A 20,949-nucleotide genomic window follows, 5' to 3' on the forward strand; every position below is an offset into this window, starting at 1 on the left:
TTTTACACCTCTGTTGCTTTGCTAATTATATATATATATATATATATATATATACACACACACACCTTGGTTTTACTGTTGTATATATCACTATAATAACTTTTTATTGTTTTACTGTTAAAGGTAATGATCATTTAAATCATGACTCGAGCCGTTGAGAATCGGATCTTATTTAATGCTGCTGTGTTGTGACTCATTTTTGTACATTTCAACCAAAATGAAAATGTATATGTTTACAGAACAAATGTGAAAACTATAAAAAAAAAACTTTCAAACTGTACTGTAACATTCCTCCTGACAAACATCACAGAAAGTATTGTCAGTAGCTTAACACCAGAGTGTTTCGTCAACTTGATCAATAAATCAATTAATATATTTGCTGGTTGGTGAGTGACCAAGGGAGGTGTGCTGGTAAATTAGTTAAAAAGGCTGGTGTGTTAGCAACATAAGAACACCAGCCTTTTCCAGTAAAAGCAACAGTAACATAACCTGAATACCTGAATGTTGTTTGACTGAAACAAAAATGCTCATTTACATATTTATACACATGCTCTGTGAGCGTGATTTGCGTGGTTCACTGATATCTTGATATCTGTTTTTCTCTTGTTCTTAATTTTTTCTTCAATGTCCCTTTCAATGAAAGTTTTAAAATAAATAATAATGTTACAATGATCTCTCAGTCTCAATCTCAGTGCGATTAGGGGGCGTTGCATTTAGCAGTCGTTAATAAAGTGTCATTCTGATTAGGGGAGGAGTCTTCTACATGATTCCCCTGCAAGAAAACATGTTTAAGTTACACATTAATACACAAAAATACATTTTTAACAATGTGCAATGTTAATAATTCTTCAGCCTGACTAACCAAATTGCTGTCATCTTCTGATAGATACATGTTTGAATGCCATATATAGTCTGAAGTATTAAGATATAAAGATTATAAGATATATAGATCTGATGTGGCAACAGTAAATCGCACAAGCAGTTACACCTCCAGTCGCCAGCATAACAGCAACACCAACAAGAAAACTAGCAATAACACAACAGCAACAGCATATAATCCTCCCTTAGTACCTGAAGACAGATCCGGAGCTGTAATGACAGGCAGGCGTTGCTAGAGATCAACTGATAAATGGGAAACAGGAAGTCAGTGTTCATGAGAAAACTATGACTAATATTATGCATTGTTCATGTTAATATCATCTGTCTTGAAAGCAGAACATATTTGTTGTGAAATGCTGAAATTTTCAAAGAGTAAAAAAATAAATAAATATGGATCTACATTCAAAAACTGCAAAGGACACTGCATTGAATAACTAACCATACGCAGTGACAGTAGCTTTGAATCTTTTTACGATGCTGCTGCTGATCTGTAGTTTATAGAGTTAATCACAGTGCCATTTACCTACAGGTGTGTTCATATGGCAAGCCATTTCGACTTTTAATCATACCTACACCCTAAAAAATTCTTGGGTTATTTTTTCTACCCAAGTCCTGGGTTGAGCCTTTTGGGGTTTTGAGTAGTTGAGTAGGTTTGAGTAGTTTTTGTTTTACCCAGATCCTGGATCAGGCGTAACAACCCAGGGTTTGAGTTATTTATCACAGGCTTTTTGTGACCTCTTCAGGAGGACATAGGCCGGTAAGAGCTGTGCGTGTAAACCTCACTCTCCTGATCACGAGGCGCTCTAGCAACTGATGCTCGAGACTGCGGCCTTTAGCCTCCTTGTTAGAGCGCCCAACTCCCATGATTGTGGATCCAGGTCTGAGTCCTGCTTAGAGTGGGCGGTTTGAACAGGAGGGTTTACACGTCTTCAGTAAAATACACACTCTAAAAAATTCTTGGTAATTTTTTTTAACCCAAATTCTGGGTTCAGCCTGGTAGGTAATTTTATTGGGTTTTATTAATATTTTTACCCAAGTGCTGGGTAGTTTTTCTCTACCTCAGCTGCTGGGTCATTTTTAATGTCGATGAACCCCCTCACATACTTACCCAGTGCTGGGTATTCTGTGCCAAACCGGTTAAAACAGGAACTTAACGGCCATTTTGTTTTCTGATCTGAGAGAAAACTTCCTGAATGAAATTACATTGTATTCCTATTAAATTATTACTGTACAAAGAGGAAAAAGTCATTAGTCTCACATTTTACCTTTTTTGTTTACATGTACGCCGCAGTCTGCTTGGAATGCTAGCCTTCTACAAACGCAGCATACACCGGATTTACTCTCAAAGCTAACAATGTGGTGGCGCCACCATGGACGTTTCACGGCCGTCAAATGCGATACCAGGGCTGAAACACGATGTGAAGTCGCTGTCATATGTTATGGCAAGCTGATGATAATATGTAACAAAGTTGCCGTGCGCTCCACTGACTATAATAGGAGCACTGTTAATCCTTTGCGTTAGCGTTGCAGCTGTGATCGCGCTATTTGATGGTTGAAACTTAAATGCATTCATACAGGGTGTCGGTGTCAACACTTGACGGAGGACGTGTCTGAAACTTGTGCTGACACGACCATCATAGTGACAACAACCAATCACATTACTTTCTAGTGTTGCATGAATTCACAATTGGCTAGCACCTGTGATTTGATTGGCCGACACCTGCGTTAACACTTGAAAAGTTGAGAAGTCTACAACTTCTGCCACGAGCAACGCGAGTGAAGTCATGCGACAAAACCCACAATTCAGTTCGGCAACATTCAAAGTAAATGAGAAGTGTTAATGCCGACACCCCATGTGAATGCACCGTGACAGATGAGATGGCACAAGCTAACGCTGTTTTTTGTGTAACTTTTTAAAAATGAATATATAAGATTGCCATTTTATGAACTGGAACACCAGTTTTCTTTCCACAGATTCCCATTGGCTGCTGTTTCTGCTCCTGTCACGTCCTAAAACATTTACTAAATGTTTTGGAGTATTTTATGCTTGTAAAAGACTGACTTGCCATTGAATAAAAAAATATTGTATATGAACTGTTACTGCCCTATATGTATTTAGAGTGCATTTTTATTTAAAATTAAAAACCAATATCCAAAAAAATCATTTACAATATTTTAGGGCTGTCAAACGATTAATTGCGATTAATCACATACAAAATAAAAGTTTGAGTTTGCCTAATATATGTGGGTGTACTGTGTGTAATTATTATGTATATACAAATACAAACACATTCATGAATATATTTGAAAAATATTTACAAGTATATTTATTTATTTTTTTATATAATTTATATTATATATAGATAAAAATATTTTGCACATAAATAACATATTTCTTTTAAATATATACATTAATTTGTGTATATTTATATATACATATTAATTACACAGTACTCACACATATATTATGCAAACTCAAACTTTTATTTTGTATCGTTTGACAGCCTTACAATATTTCTGAAAATCTAAATTAAATGTGAAAATCAAACATCCATGTCCAGTTCTTTAAATAAACCTGGCACTCTGACTAAAACAAAATTGGTGCAAAACTACTGTGGAAAAAATGCTGAAGTATCTGCAAAATGCATTTTAACATCAATTAAGCCTGGTCAAGCAGAGTATACAAGGAAAGACTTTGAAAGATACTGTTCACCCATATAAATATCACAGATGTTTTGTTCACAGATGAATAACGAACAAATATATGAAGACTAAATAAAGACTATAAAATAGAGTATTAAAAAAATGTAAGTGTTTTATGAAATCATCACACATTTGTAGACATTATTTCTCCTGACAAACATCACAAGAATTAACAATATTTAACACAGCCCGTATCCTTTATGCATCCAGTTACCAATGAAGGTATCATGGTAAATTAGTTTTAAAAAAAGAGCCTGGAAGGTACATCAGCAACATTATACCACTCTCTTCCAGTAACTGTAACAGTAACGACAACAGTGTTGGTAGTGCAGACTCAAAACAGTACCTGCATGTTATTTGAATGACAGCTGCTCTTAAACAGGTATTTGTGTAAACACAGTCAGTTCTATTGTATGTGTTCTTTTAGTGTTAGAGTGATGTCACAATCTCAGTTTGATTAAGGGACGTCACATTAGCAGAAGTCATCAATAAAGCTTCATCCTGATTAGGAGGTGAGTCTTGTATGTAATTCCCCTGCAAGAAAACATGTTTGAGATGACACAAACACAAAAATATATTTTTAAAACGATGTATTTAAGGCATCTTTACACAGCTGAGTTAAGGCTGATCTGTGCCTGCTCACAATCCCGTGTAAAGATGTAATGCTGCATAAAAGTTATGCCTGCTCTGACCCACCTCAGCCTCTAGTATCAAAGTATACTGTTCAAAGTGCTGTGTAAATGCATTTAAGCCTGACAGGGTTATTTCTATGTCTGTTTAGTTTCATTGTGTTTTTGGTTCCATTTTCCCTGTTCCTGTTTGCCTGTGTTCCCAGTCATTGTAAGCTGACCTATGGTGCGTCTCAATCAGCTCTCGAGCTCTGGTAAGGACAGTGAAGGATGCTGATTCACTACAAATTGGGACACTTATGACTCTATTCCCGGCGAAATGACAACATCCTCATTGTACAACATCACTACTGGTATTTATGAACAACAACAGAGCCTATATCTTTCAGACATTACTTGAATGTTATTTAAAGTACATTATGATAAATACTTTGCTTGTTACATATACGTGTAACATTTCAGCTGTACATAAATTAAAAATGTTGACTAGATTATGTTCATTACCTGTTTAAAGATGTATGTTTATGCTGAAATATAATTAAAAAATGGTTTGTATTTTTAAAAATATCTTTTGCGCGTCATTATGTGTAGTGTGTTGGCTCACGTGATTTAAGTTTCATGCTTCAGAACTTCCGTTAAGGGAGCATAGTGAGCATCGATGCTCCCTGGTTTTCATGGTGCATTGTGGGACCTTTTAGGGAGCAAACGTTTCAGTGCCCTGGAAGGATTCTGCGATTGAGACAGCCCTTAAAATGTCCGACTCCCTGATCAGTGCCCTGACTACTGAACTAGGGAGCTGATTGAGACGCACCTCTAGTTTCCTAGTGTGTGCCAGTTTGTTCCCTTAGTTACTGATTATCGCCACCTGTGTCTAATTGAGTTCTCTTGTTACCCGTGTATTTATACCCCTGGTTCTGTTCAGTTCTCTGTCAGTTCTTGTTAATGTTAAGTCTGAATAAGTGTTGTCTCCTAAATCTGTGTTTGCAAACAGACAGATTCGGTGCTCATAGCATCTTACCTAATTATTGCGCTGTATCCTGATGTCTGTTTAAACAATAATAACAAACTCAATTAAACACACATTACTTTGGTAAATTAGAATAAAAATGCATACAGAATCTCCACATTTTTACTTAAAACATTTAGCACAATAAATCACATATTGCTTGTGTAATACTTGCCATTCTCTCCTTTTCCGTGGCAACAGTAAATCACACAACCAGTTATGATTACAGCCACCAGCATAACAGAAACACAGACAACAAAATAAAAAGCAACAACACTAGCAAACATGCCAGCATATATTGCTGTTACAGTTCTTGAAGACAGATCTGGAGCTGAAATGACAGACAGACATTATTACAAGTGATTGACTGATAACTGATTTTACTGATAATTAGACTGATAATTACACCTTTCTACTTTGTCAATGCTAACCCTTATGCGGTCTTTGTTTGGGGTATACACTCAGGCAACTTAGTTCTTAGGACAACTTTGATTAACTTTTTTGATCCACTTCAAATGTTGACTACTATATATATATATATATTTTTTTTTTTTTTTTTTTTTAAATAGGTTTTTAAAAAACAGCTTTTTATGTAAAATTCACTTCATAAAAGACCCACATTTCAAATTTCATTCATGGGGATAACGATACGATTTTTACTCATATTTTGGAATTTTACACGAAAAGCATCCTGACAGGTCTAAAATATAAACACTTATAATAGGCTTACCATAATGAATCAGGGTAAAACAAAAACACGTTTTGGAAGAAGGATTGATGGTGTATTGACTTGAAAGTCTTAAAAACAGCACATTTGTTGTGAAAATCGTGTAACTTTACATGCATGTATAGGTAATTAAGATTATCTAAATTCTATTTTAATTCTGAGTCATGACTTAATTTGTCAAACAGGCCACAGTGTAGGTATAAAATTATTGTACTGCATCCTAAAGCCCAAAGTATAGTTCACTTTTTGCGTGTACGCGAGGGTCAGCGTACAGTACGCCTGACGCGAATTTCGTCATCAGAGGAGTATTCGTGTACTGTACGAGCACCACCAGATTTTGTAACCGTGCGTACTTGTACAGGCAAGTCGCACACGTGCATTTGATTGTTTTTGCGGTAATTAGTTTATCCACAAGGTGGCAACTGTGCCCTGGGGGCGTCGATTCACAAGGTAGTCAAAGAAAAACTGCATAAACAGAACAGACCGGAATGCATGCAAGCTACAGCGCGATAGAGGCCTATATAGACGAGAGATTGTGTGAAGAGGTTAGAAAGTACCCTCATTTGTACAACTCTAGCATGAAAGAATACAAAGATGTTTATATGGGTTGTAACTCGTGGTGAGAGATGCATCAAATGCCTGTCTATGTGTACGAGTCAAATGAAGTATACTTTGCAAGGCTGTGCATTTGACTGTGCGCGTACACTAGTGTACGCATAAAAAAAAACTAAGTATACCCAGGTCTTTAAACTGCAAAAGAAGGCACTCAATGACTAAATGGTACTCATGATTGACATTAACTTTGAAACTCTTTTTGACGCTGCTGTTGATCTTTAGTTTAAAAACTCCAAAGTCTGTGAATGCGAGGTCTCTGATGGTCAGAGATCCAGTCTGATGATCCAGCTCCAGCCTGTTTCTGAATCTCCAATCGCCATTTTTGCACTGAACATCTGTACAGGTTTTCGTGGGAGTAACAACATTGTCATTAAAATACCAGATGATCACATCACTTGGTTTTCTTATTACACCAGTATGTAAAGTGACAGTTTCTCCCTTTTCTCACTCGATGTGTTCTAGCTCAGCAGCAGTAACACCTGAAACACAAACCAACAGTTGCTGATGAAAACAATAACAACTTTTTTGTTTCTAAACCTCTGACCTCTCTCTCAGATGTTCAGATGGTTCTTGTTAAATGATCAGATAACATTAATAAGCTGGGCTACATTAATTCAGAAATGTATGTGGAAAATGTCATGTTTTTCATATATATAAACAGTGCTGCTTGAAAGTTTGTGAACCCTTTGCAAAATCTGCAAAATGTTAATTATTTTAACAAAGTAAGAGGGATCAGAGATATTTATGTATATAGTCTACAAAACAATAGAATAGCTGAATTTATAAAAATTCCCCGGTTCAAAAGTTTACATGCAAAACATGCTGGAAAACTAAAGAATCTGCAGGACCTTAATGTTGGAAAGGCGGGACTTAGCTCACGTGTCAATCATCATCTATGATGCAGCGGAATGAAGCAAGAGACAAACTTGACTGAGACTGGGAGAAATAACCTCAATTTTTGTGTTATTGTGTGCGTCTATGACTGATTGTGAGTACCCGTTCTAATCATTACATAATCTTTATTAATCGTAGTATTTGATTCAAATTTGCATTTCTCCATTATTATTGAGTTAATCAAACTAGCGCGTTCGGCGCGTTCACGCGCTGTGTGTTCACGATTACATCATTGCAGATTGTGATATCTTCACCCTGTTTCGTATATGTTTATTCATGTTACAATGATACTATGTTATTCATGTCAAGTTTATATGGGAGTACTGTATAGTGCGCTGTGTGATCTTTATTGCCAGTATACGGACACTTTCGGTTTCAACGTGCCGATTATGTTTACATAAATGATGACAGCGCCATACTACATAGTATTTTTCCACTGAAGTTAATACTCTATATTGTAGTTATGTATACTACAGCATTTTATAGTGGAATTTGATGTGTAATGTGATTTAATTTATATAACAGTCAAGACATTTTATGCTGATTATTTCTTTATTTATGCTTCATTGTAGTGCCACACATCTACCCACAGATTCTCGACCTCCCACTCATGTACATCTTCAGTGTTCAATAAATCCCTTTGATTTAATCTGATTGCCTTGATCCATTCCTGTGTTCTGATCGACACACCAAGAGGAAGGCTAGAGACATTAGAATCACCTTAGAATACAATCCTTCTTCACCTCCTTAACACTTAAAGATTTCTGAAGAACAGCCATGGATAATCCAGGTAACAACACACAGATTTAAGAATGAAAGGTAAGTAATTATATATATATATATATATATATATATATATATATCTTGTATGTCTTGTGGACTATATGTAAACATCTTTTATGTAAAATAGATTATTCAGGACTGTACTAAATAATGTATTTTGTATGATCCCTGTTATTTTGTTAAAATAATTAACATTTTGCAGATTCTGCAAGGGGTTCACAAACTTTAAAGCAGCACTGCACTCCTATTGTTTAAATATCCCATATAAATAACGCTTTTTAAACATTTTATGCCAGATCCAAAGTGACACATTATATTCAAGGTATACTTTTACTACAAGGTAGCCTATACTAAAATACTTTATTACTTTTAGCTACACATGAATACTAGCTCACAGGGACCCCCATTTACATTATTTTTTACCTCGCTGTTCCCCCTTTTCACATCATTGCATTGATTTCACATCAAGCAAACCATACAGATCTCTGGCGCCAATAGTTTATGTTTTTTGGCAAACCTCTATTGTATCCTCAGAAATGCATCTAAAACCTTAAAAATCAGTGTATGTCCACATTTTATCACACCCTATACGCGTAACGATTTTCTATTAAACAAAATGATTAGAGCAAACTTTCGTCGTTTGTTTTTATCGTTGATCGAGAGAGAGATAAGTATCTTACCCTGGTCGAGTAAAAACAAGATCACCGCGAGCAAATTAAAGAGAAGCTTCATTTTCAACACTCAACACTCCAAATAAAAGTGTTGTTGTTCTGCTTTACTGGAGACGCAGTTGTAGTGATGAGCCGGGTGACTCCCTACATGTTGCAACACTACCAGGTATTAGCGCGTCGGTGTCGGCTCACTGTGTTCTGACAGCTCTGGCCCAGTAATGGTTGCCAGATTTAGCTAGGCTTTGGATGTGCGGATTTGGCCTGGCACATTAAGCCACATTCGGCCCAATTACGGACCATAAGTACTGGTCTGATTTTAGGTGAGTTTTGGACACACCCAGACCAGTTTAGGTTGAGCAGTGAACCATAAACTTAAACATAATATCATTTCCCTATAATTTTTTTTTTTTTTTTTTTTGAATTCCTATTTATATAATATTTTTTTCCTTTCCCTTATCTGCTGCGTTTAATAATAATTTGAAACGTAGCAAACTGGTAGGTCCAGTATTAATGAATATTTATGTTGAACTCTGCCATGGAAACTAACATGTATAAACCAACCTTAATTAAACGATTTAATGATCAATTAAAAAGGAATTTATACCTGTATGATATTATGTTGGACCAGCGCGGTTTGGAAAATGAATGGATGATTGATTCAGCTGCGGGCGCCATCTCCTGGCGAGACACGGGAATTCATTCAGCGCGCGACTCTCACAGTGCATTATGGTATTGAATGAGTGCACTCAACATCGTCCACTATAGTTTCGGACACCACTACAAATGGCTGTCCCCTCAAATATTGCCGTATTTAAGGGTATAGGGGGCGATTTCGGACACAGCAACCCTAATCAGCTAATCAAACTCTCCAGGATTACTAAAAACTTCCAGGCAGGAGTTGGTTTGAGCTACAATCTGCAGGACACCAGCTACTAAACTAACCAATGTGAAGTCTTAATTTTCTACTAAACTCAAAAACTATTTTTATTGCTTTGTCTGTAGAAGATGACATGCTTTTTCCACTACAGAAACATCAGTAGCTAATGATCACTTTTACAATATCAGGAGCAATATTAATCAACAATAATGATTTTGTGACGATATTGCAGCTTCACTCTCTAATGAGTTGTTTTTTATTCGCATTATGCATTTTTTGTGTAAATACATGTACATGAACAGCTTTAAATATGTGTAAATGAGCATAAATGCCATGTCAGATACAACTTCTGTTCCACCTTTGCAGTGTAAAGATGTCTTGCAGTGGCAAATAAACTGGATTTGTAACAGTCTATAGTATTGCGATTGATCTTTTTTTTTAAATCAGTGCAAAGAAGTGCAAGTACTGCCAGTGCAGCAGATGAAGAGATTGAAAAGATCATCAAAAGACGGCTGCAGCTCGCTTCGGACAGAGATGGGGGAAGAAAAGAGCGGGCCTGAAAGCAATCAAGTTCTACCAAAGGTATGTTACAAATGTTAACATTTAACAGAGTTACCATTCATGTTATCGTATTGCTGAGATCTATCTGACTAACCATATGTGTCATTGTCTGTTCCCCTTTTTATTCTCTTTCTGTCAATCTGTCCCTCTTTTAGAGTACGCTTACTTGAGGAGGCTCCTGGCGTTTTCTTGTTTGTTTTTTCATTACACTTTTTTTTTTAATGTTTCAAATATGTTTCAAATAAATTGTCCTATCACTCATTGGTCAAGAATGGTGAATAAAACAAATTCATAAGTAGAAAAGGGGTTTAAATAATAAATCAGCTCCATAGTGAATTCAAAGTGATCAAGGGCTTAGTGCGTTTCATTTAAACCTTATGCACGAGTTCTGTCAGTAGTGGGCACTCATGCAATGGAAGCAATCAGTGACACACATCCGAGTCCACGAGACGGAGGGAAGTTAGCGAGTGAAGGGCATAAAAATTTGGAGTGGAATGCAGCCTAGGTCAGCCGACTCACAATTATAGCTTCATTATATATAAACATTACTTTGATATTATATGTGTAGAACAGTTTATTAAAATTATATTATATGTTAGATTATCCAAGGTTACTCACCATGGAATGAAGTTCTTCTGGTCTTCTGGCAATTAGCAGCACAAAAAGCCCACCAGATGTCGTCATTAGATGTCAAAGCTATAATATGTTAAAGGGTTAGTTCACCCAAAAATGAAAATAATGTCATTTATTACTCACTTATTACAGACCTTCGTTGATCTTCAGAACGCAAATTAAGATATTTTTGTTTAAATCCGATGGCTCCGTGAGGCCTGCATAGCCAGCAATGACATTTCATCTCTCAAGATCCATTAATGTACTAAAAACATATTTAAATCAGTTCATGTGAGTACAGTTGTTCAATATTAATATTATAAAGCCACGAGAATATTTTTGGTGCGCCAAAAAAACCCCACGACTTACATAGTGATGGCCGATTTCAAAACACTGCTTCAGGAAGATTCGGAGCATAATGAATCAGTGTGTCGAATCATGATTCGGATCTTGTCAAACCGCCAAACTGCTGAAATCACGTGACTTTGGTGCTCCAAACCGCTGATTCGACACGCTGATTCATAACGCTCCGAAGCTTCATGAAGCAGTGTTTAGAAATTGGCCATCACTAAATAATTTTTTTTTTTTTTTTGGCGCACCAAAAATATTCTCGTCGCTTTATAATATTAATATTGAACCACTGTACTCACATGAACTGATTTAAATATGTTTTTAGTACATTAATGGATCTTGAGAGAGGAAATGTCATTGCTCCCTATGGAGGCCTCACTGAGCCATCGGATTTCAACAAAAATATCTTAATTTGTGTTCCGAAGATGAATGAAGGTCTTACGGTGTGGAACGGCATGAGGATGAGTAATTAATGACATTATTTTCATTTTTGGGTGAACTAACCCTTTAATTATGCATGATTATGCAGCTCCTATAGGTATAAGTTTTACCATTAGCTTTTGCCACTTAAACTATCTTTTGGAATAGGGGCCATTTTTCTTGTTTTAAACTGCAAGTTAAGTGCAGTGTATTTTCTTTAAAATAAATTTAGATTTCTGTTTTTTTTTTTTTTTACTTGACCAAAAAACTGGTGTCTTCTTTTAAAAGAAAGCATGACTAGTACATGAATTGCAATCATTTAAGTTTAATTAAATGATTTGCTGTTTAATTCTTGTGATTCATTTTTTTTTTTTTTTTTTTTTTTACAGATTTGTTAGTTGTTTATGACTATTTACTTCATATTGAATATATATGAATATATATATGAAGTTCATATCATAGTAATTTACAGTTCATACTGTATATGTAAGATAAGTATTTATTTCTTTATTTAGTGGGCCGCTATCTAAAATCTCGCTTAGGGCACCAACAGAGCCATGTTTTTCTTTGTACTTCCTTGTAACAAATGTGTTGTAACCTGTAACATTGTGCCTTTTGTGAAGCATTTAAGATGCTGATTCATGTTTTTACTGCTGAGTTTATGATTTTTTTTTTGTGTATTTACGAAAAGAGAATTGATCTTTCTGTTCCCTTACATGCTCCTATCGAAAACACTGTAGATTCATGTGTAGTACTGTTCTGGAATAAACAATTAATAATTCAACACCGAGTGATTTAAAATTTGTTGTATATATAAATAAATAGGCTATAGTTAAACCTGTCTGCCATCTCACAGTAGCAGTTTTACTGAAGTTCATCTTCTGAGTCAAACTGAAACCTGCTGCGGTCTGTTTCCTGTCTTCAGTGGAGACTCTTCACAATGTTCATCATCATTATCACTGGTGTGTAAATTATACAATGACATAATTTTTCACTTCCAAAACCAGTAAATTCAATGGTATTTTACCGTAAAATTACATTAAATGTACCGTTATGAATTATTACAATATAAACCTTTAAATTATATGGTTTTGAACTGTAAAATAAACAGTAAACTAAGTGCTGTCCCTTAACCTAAAACGCTGCTACCGTATTTTTTACGGTAAAGTTCTGGCAACCACAGTTGCCGTTTTTATTATCGCTGTTTTATTTATATTATTAATAAAGAATCCATTTAGAACAGTTAAATTAATAACAGAGCTATAACATTTTTTCATATGCAAATGAGCAAGTGAAACTAGGAAGGTCAGACTGTCGTGGGAGGATTCACACCAGCATGAGTGTTTTAAACACAGTTTCATCAGACGGAAGAAAATGTTTCACATGTTTGTTTTGTTCTGTTTGTGCTGCTGGAGACTGATTGGTAAGTATATATTTGGTTTAATTTAGTGAAAAAGCTGCTGCATATTATATTTTCATTGGCTATATCTGTATCAAATGAATCATGAATATTGTGAGATCTGCTTACTTTGAATTCAGGTCTCTGTTGAAGACACTGAAATTTCCAGGTCTAGAAATGTCAAAAACATAATATTGTTAAAAGCCATGGGAAATAATGGAAATTTCTAGTGAAAAAGTCTCTGTTTATGATCTGCATGGAGGCTCAGAAAGCCAAAACTTTCCTTGGAGTTGCTTTCAAATATCAGGCCGTTTTTATCCTTTAAAAAATAAATTTCTAAAAATATATAACTTTATAAATACAGCTACAAAACTCAAAATGTGCAGTAACCCTGAGAGCATGAGAGACGGTGATAAAACAGTGAGTTAAATATCCAGCACAATTAAACTATATAACTTTACACATTGATTTTACTGTACAGCAGGTAACTTTAAAACAAATTAAAGATCAAGGTTCACACACACACACACACACACACACACACACACACACACACACACACACACACACACGTCTGTTCATCAGTCTCACCTGTCATTTTGTGTCTCTGCTGCTGTTGTGAATGTTCTTCAGCTCACATGAAAATAATAAAAACTACAGCTGATTTCAGGATTTATAAACCAACAAAACCTCTTCATGTTCTCCAGGTGTGTTTGGTGATTCAGTGTCAGTGATGGAGGGAGATTCTGTCACTTTATACACTGATCTTACTGAAAGAGATGAAGAAGATGACATACTGTGGAAATATGGAGCTGAAAACTCTCTCATAGCCAAAATGAAGGAAAAGAACCAAATCTTTAACACATATAATGGTACTGGTGGGAGATTCAGAGACAGACTGAAGCTGGACAATCAAACTGGATCTCTGACCATCACAAACATCACACCTGAACATGATGGAGTTTATAAACTAGAGATAAGAGGAGTGAAACTGACAAATAAAACATTCAGTGTTTCTGTCTATAGTGAGTAGAGATCATTTGTCCTGTCCTTTACATACTGTAAGCTTGTTTTATATCAACATTTTGAATCATTGCATCATTTTTTTTTTTGAGGTAACAGAATGTACAAACACTCATTTAACACACTGAACTGAAAACTGTTGTGTAAATGTATCCATATATCTGTTTATTTTTCCATGTTTTTCAGCTCGTCTGCCTGTTCCTGTCATCAGCAGTAACTCTTCACAATGTTCTTCATCATCATCATCATCATCATCATCATCATCAAATTGTTCATTGGTGTGTTCAGCTGTGAATGTGGGTCATGTGACTCTCTCCTGGTACAAAGGAAACAGTTTATTGTCCAGCATCAGTGTGTCTGATCTCAGCATCAGTCTCTCTCTACCTCTGGAGGTGGAATATCAGGATAAAAACACCTACAGCTGTGTGCTGAACAATCCCATCAGCAACCAGACTCAACATCTGGACATCACTCAACTCTGTCACACATGTGCAGGTACAGCAGAGTTTGATATTAGTGTCATTACAGCACTGGACAAACACTCTCCTTCTCATCGTCCAGTCTTTCTGTTAGCGTTGATCTCTGCTGCTGCTGCTGCTGGATCTCTGTTGATTGTTGCTGCAGTCTTTGGGATCTTCTGCATCAGCAAGAAATGTAGAAAAACTGATCAAGAAGGTAAGTGTTACCTAAATGACATGCTTTTCAGCTGTAAAATATTTTATCAAAAAATCAATTGTGGGGCAGTGCTGACAAGTTTCTGTTCATATATGTGTTTAATGGGGAAAACATAGTATTAGTGGCTCATTTGTATCCTACTGTTAGACTTATTTATTGACTTGGTAAGAGTTCATGCTATTGCTGGCTAACTGTGAAACCCCCGCTTTTTTAGCCTGGTCGTTCACACCTCAGAGCTGGAAATGTTCAGTAGCTCCTCACTGCAAAACACGAGATCCAGGATCCATATCCAGTAGGTGGAGACGGGTAAGTTAGCAATATGTAAAGTGGGAGGAGTTGGATCTGGATCCAACCTCGCACCTGGATCTCGTGTTCTGCAGTGAGTACCATCTCGAAGTCTGAGAAAATGGGAGTGTAAAGCTCTGGAAAAGTGGGAGTATTGAAGATAGGAAGAGGGGAGAGAACCAATGAAACACAGACCTACAACACATTCATTATACAGAATAATTAACTCCCAAGCACAAGGGACAAATGCAAAGCAAAGGAACATTTAAAAGGTCTAATAATATTTAATTATGTTTATGAGCACTACAGTCTTGACGTCCGTTTAACACAGAAAGAATAAAGACATCTGTTTTTTTTTTTTTGTTTTTTTTTTTGTCCATCCTTCTTTGAATCTTCAGTCTAAATTATCGTCTTTCGTGTATTAGAATAATCTATTGTGTCATCGCGTTCAGGTACACCAACAGTGTCCATATTTGCACATATATTTCATTTGAATAAGACATGATGAAATATGTGTGCATACACTGTGCTGGTTCATGTTTGGTGCCGGGGAGTGTGTGAAATACGCATACTTCAGTCTGTATGATTTATGATCCACGTGGCAAGTGTTGTTAAACTCATCACGGAGCTCCGCGCTGAAACCGGTCACCGCGTGTATATTAACAATTGTATTTTCCGTGTTCGTAGTCAAACTCCAGCTCTGGCAAAATACAAAAAAAAAAAAAAAAAAAACACTCATGGGAAACACACACATGACTCACTTGTCCGAATGCAGAGCAGGTAGAGGAGAATGAGAAGCACTTTTGTTACATTTTAATTCTCCGCTGTAATGTGATCTCATGCGAACATATTTTCTATTTGTGCTGGTGGACAACAGCAAAACAAACCGCCTGCACCAAAACGTCTGCTCTGGTCGCGTCGGACAGAGGAAACGAGCACCTCTGACCCATGTCTCTGAATGACAACAACAGGCAAAGAGACAGAAACAACAGAAGTGATACTTCCTCATGCATAATACCGCAGTTATAATCTTATGAATACTACGACGCAGTTTTTGGATTGAACATGATAATGAAACTAAAATTAATGTCTGTGATAAATATTCTGTATGCATTTCATTTATAAATTATATTTAAGTAATGTCTCTTTAAGTTTAATGATAAAGACATAGCCTACTCCCCCGGTTTCACAGACAAGGCTTAAAGGATTAGTTCACTTTCAAATCAAATTTTCCTGATAATTTACTTACCCTCATGTCATCGAAGATGTTCATGTCTTTCTTTCTTCAGTCAAAAAGAAATTAAGGTTTTTGATGAAAACATTCCATGATTTTTCTCCTTATAGTGGACTTCAATCGAGTTTACAGCAATCCCAGATGAGGAATAAGGGTCTTATCTAGAGAAACCATCACTCATTTTCTAAAAAAAATATGTATATTTACGTTTTGATCATAAATGCTCGTCTTGAACTAGCTCTCTTCTTCTTCTCTATTTGAATTCCAGCAGTGTAGACACTGCTAAGTGTATTACTGCCCTCCACAGGTCAAAGTTTGAACTAATTGCTATATACTTGCACTAGCATATTGTCTATGACAATTTAGTTCAAACTGTGACCTGTGAAGGGGAAGTAATACACTTAGCAGTGTCTACACTGCTGGAATTCTAATAGAGAAGAAGAAGAGAGCTAGTTCAAGATGAACATTTATGGTTAAAATGTATACTTTTTTTTTTTTTTTTTTTTTTTTTTTTTTTTTAGAAAATGAGCGATGGTTTCTCTAGATAAGACTCTTATTTCTTGTCTGGGATCGCTGTAAACTGTAATTTTGACCTTCAACCATTTGGAGTCCATTGAAGTCCACTATATGGAGAAAAGTCCTGGAATGTTTTCATCAAAAACCTTAATTTCTTTTTGACTGAAGAAAGAAAGACATGAACATCTTGGATGACATAAAGGTGAGTAAATTATAAGGAAATTTTAATTTGAAAGTGAACTAATCCTTTAAGCTAGTCCCACACATCCCAAATGCATGTTTGATCTGTTTTAATTGAAAGCAACTTGTACTAACAGATCTTAAAATATGTCAGTTTCATTGTTTTGTCTCAAGATGCACACCAGTAATGCATTTTTCTAGTGTACGTTTATAAAAGCTACTTAAATATCCTAATTGAACTAAGACCTAATCCTGGTTTATAGGCTAAACCCTGTCTGTGAAACCGGGCCACTGTGTATGTTAAGTTAATTAAATGTGTTCATGCTGTCTAAACATAATATTTAAACGCATACATTAAAGCATAATCGTTGACAGCCCTAATAATAACATGTTGCAAAATAAAACGGTCTGTTAAGATTGTTTTATTGTTAATGCATCTATTATTGTTTTTGTAGACACAGTTCAGACTCGTGCAGAAGAGATCACTTACGCTGAACCAGCATTCCACAAGAGAAAAACACAGAAATCGGTAAGATTCCTAGTTCAAGTTGCTCTGCCAACGAACATAGTTCCAGAAAAAATCAAGTAATTTATTTTTCTACATTTTACAGTATTTACTTAATTTCAACATTTACTCTCCTAATGCAGTGCTATGAAAAGCATGTTGGGAGGTATAGATCCACGATCCAATTAGTTATTTCATCATAAATGTTTCATTTAGTCCCAATACAAAAGTATTAAGTTCTACTTTACCCACTTTTAGTGCACTGAACATTGTTTTAGCAGAAACTCACTGTTAAACCATCTGACAGTAAAATCACACATGAAATCAGATTTTTAGTGTCTAATTTGATATTACTTCACTATATTGTATATTCATGCAAATCACTGAAGTCAGAAAGTCAAATGCTGTCACAAGCAATCTAAGAGGGTCACATTTCTCATTTTTAGAATTTTCATCTCTTTTTTTTTTTTTTTTTTTATACAGGATATTAAAGAAGAAGAACAGGTGGAGTATGCACCGGTTGCCATAAGAAGATGATCAATCTTCAATCTTTTTCTAGTATCAGATCTGTGTCATCGCTCTCATGTCCATGATGTCATATAATCCTGCAGATAAACTCTGCTAGTTTCAGTAGTTATTTCCAGCTCTAGCAAGAGGAGTTTCTAAGAGGAACTATTCTTGATCTTACACCCTTTTTTAGAACAGGGCTCCAGACTATAACATTTCAGAGTAGTGGCACTGGTGCCAGCAACATTTACAGATGGAGACAGTAGCAGAAGCTTGAGCTTAAAATGCAGATGTAAATTTATTTTCATTAACAAAATCATTAACCGTAAACCTCCGGGAAAAAAAAAAAAAAAAAAAAAAAAAGTGTTGTTAATTTTGTTTTCTTTGTTTGTCCCTGAACATTTGTTATTCTTCCTTGTCACGGGTATAGCAGAGATAAGGAAAGGTGAGGATCTTAGCAGCTTTACAAAGTTGTGTAAGGACAATAGCTCAATCCACCTATTTTTTATGGGCATTTTGGGATATCACATAAAAAAAACCCCTGGATGTAAACACCAAGATGCACATAAATTCTACAAATGCGCATGTGCAATTGAGTCAGATACATTTTTATCCGATCACAAAACATGCACATAAACTATGATGCAAACACATTTAAAATAAATTCCTCGATGCACATCAAAAATTACTATTGAAAATTAAAATCGAAAATTACTATACACACACACACACACTGGTATTATTACACCGGAGATATTTTATGCCAGTTCATCAGGAAGTGACAATTTTGTTCTTCTAGACTCAGTAGATGAAAACAAATGTTTTATTTGCAAATATTTTGTGTGATGTTACAATTTTATGCATGAGTTAAATTCGCAACTTTGGATGGAAACATGTCAGCTAATGACCACCAACCAATGACTGAAACAAGGGAATAAATATACAGATTCTTGGCTAGAACCTCATCATTTGCCTTCTCTGGCTCCTCTATTTCACCGCCGTCACTTTCACCCATGGACTCCTCAGTTTTCAGTAACAATCTGATGATAATCGCTGTGTTCATGAGTATGTGAATTTTTGCGTGAAGGCATCAAGTTTTTGTACAGATTTGATTGATTACTTCTGTTTACTGCTGAAAGAATAAAAACTTGCAAACTTGCTTTGATGAAGTTAATATCCTTAGTAATTCTTAAAAAGTGACCATTGTATAGGCTACATATCAAAAGTTTGTTATAGTCATCAACCAAACATAATAGTAAAATAAACAAACAAACAAACAGGCTAGTTAACAACACAGGCTAGTTTAGCAAGACCATGTTTCAGTGCATTAGGGTTTCTGTGAATTGCAGCTATCCATTTACTTCTATTTTCTTTTCAATTACTTTTACCTGTTTGCATATAATTCTCCCCTGACAGCAACATAGTGTCGGCCCAGATCCGGCCCACATCTGGTCCGCATGTAATCCACATGTACCAGATGTGGGCCAGATCTGGGCCACACCATGTTGCTGTCTGGGTCCCTAGTTGCTACAGTTGTAACGATATGTAGACTCAGAGAGCACAACAGGAGAACAGTTAAACAAGTTTTATTGAAGCGACAGAGTTGAATGACAGCATAAACAGGTAACCGAAATGCAGCAGAGAGATGGGTGATAATGAATGGAAAGTCACAGTCTATTGTTGAATGAAGCAGATGAGGAATGAAGGGGATGGATGGAGCACACACCTCAGTTGCGTTAACCAACCACAGCTGAAAGGATCTTGTTTTGAAGGAAAGACACCCCAGATAGCAAGCAATGATAGAAATAATGTTAAATCAATGTTAATGTGTCAACTAGTATGAAACTATTATTTTATTTAAAACAGAAATGACAGAAATAAAGTCAGTCTGGTAATAAGTGAAGCTGGTAATTCTGTTTGTGGAGTTGTTAAAGCAACATCACATTGTAACATTGATTCAATGTCATTACCATTGATTTATGGATGAAATTTCAACATTTTTTCAACTTTAATTGCGGGTACAAACATGATGTTGATTCAGTGCAGCTAACGTTAACACATTAAAGGTGCCCTAGAACCCTTTTTCACAAGATTTAATATAAGTCTAAGGTGTCCCCTGAATGTGTCTGTGAAGTTTCAGCTCAAAATACCCCATAGATTTTTTATTATTCAACTTTTTTAACTGCCTATTTTAGGGCATAATTAGAAATGCGCCGATTCAGCGCGTGTCCCCTTTAAATGCTCGCGCTCCCCGCCCCCAAGCTTGCAACTCTATAATACATTGCATAAACAAAGTTCACACAGCTAATATAACCCTTTAAAATGGATCTTTACAAAGTGTTCGTCATGCAGCATATCAGATCATGTAAGTATAGTATTTATTTGGATGTTTACATTTGATTCTGAATGAGTTTGATAGTGCTCCGTGGCTAAAGCGATTTATAAAGAGATTTATAAAGAGTTGTGTTTATGAATTATACAGACTGCAAGTGTTTAATAATGAAAATAACGACATGGCTCTGGTCTCCGTGAATACAGTAAGAAACAAATGTAACTTTAACCACATTTAACAGTACATTAGCAACATGCTAACGAAACATTTAGAAATACAATCTACAAATATCACTAAAAATATCATGATATCATGGATCATGTCAGTTATTATTGCTCCATCTGCCATTTTTTGCTGTTGTCCTTGCTTGCTTACCTGCATAAAGCATGTTGTTTCGGCTGTGCACAGATCCAGACGTTAATTCTGCCTTGTCTAATGCCTTGAACATGGGCTGGCATATGCAAATATAGGGGGTGTACATATTAATGATCCCGACTGTTGCGTCACAGTCTGTATTATGTTGAGATTCGCCTGTTCTTCTGAGGTCTTTTAAACAAATGACATT

The 20,949-nt window shown here is 35.8% G+C and overlaps 3 long non-coding RNA genes across 3 annotated transcripts; 2 read left to right on the top strand and 1 right to left on the bottom strand.

Annotated features, from left to right (window-relative positions):
• Positions 1-3,342: 3,342 nt before the first annotated feature.
• Positions 3,343-10,241, bottom strand: LOC127519913 (uncharacterized). The gene is made up of 3 exons (XR_007931968.1): positions 8,917-10,241; positions 5,230-7,038; positions 3,343-4,116 (listed from the first exon to the last, which is right to left on the bottom strand). It is a non-coding gene; the product is annotated as an uncharacterized LOC127519913 (long non-coding RNA).
• Positions 7,417-11,152, top strand: LOC127519895 (uncharacterized). Its single transcript, XR_007931943.1, has 4 exons — positions 7,417-7,547; positions 8,026-8,272; positions 10,232-10,366; positions 10,501-11,152. It is a non-coding gene; the product is annotated as an uncharacterized LOC127519895 (long non-coding RNA).
• Positions 11,153-14,683: 3,531 nt separating this feature from the next.
• On the top strand, positions 14,684-19,211 carry LOC127519906 (uncharacterized). The gene is made up of 3 exons (XR_007931958.1): positions 14,684-14,825; positions 17,496-17,569; positions 18,029-19,211. It is a non-coding gene; the product is annotated as an uncharacterized LOC127519906 (long non-coding RNA).
• The last annotated feature ends 1,738 nt before the right edge of the window (positions 19,212-20,949 follow it).

This window comes from Ctenopharyngodon idella, chromosome 10 (genome assembly GCF_019924925.1).
Source record: "Ctenopharyngodon idella isolate HZGC_01 chromosome 10, HZGC01, whole genome shotgun sequence".
In the NCBI taxonomy this organism is placed as follows: domain Eukaryota; kingdom Metazoa; phylum Chordata; class Actinopteri; order Cypriniformes; family Xenocyprididae; genus Ctenopharyngodon; species Ctenopharyngodon idella.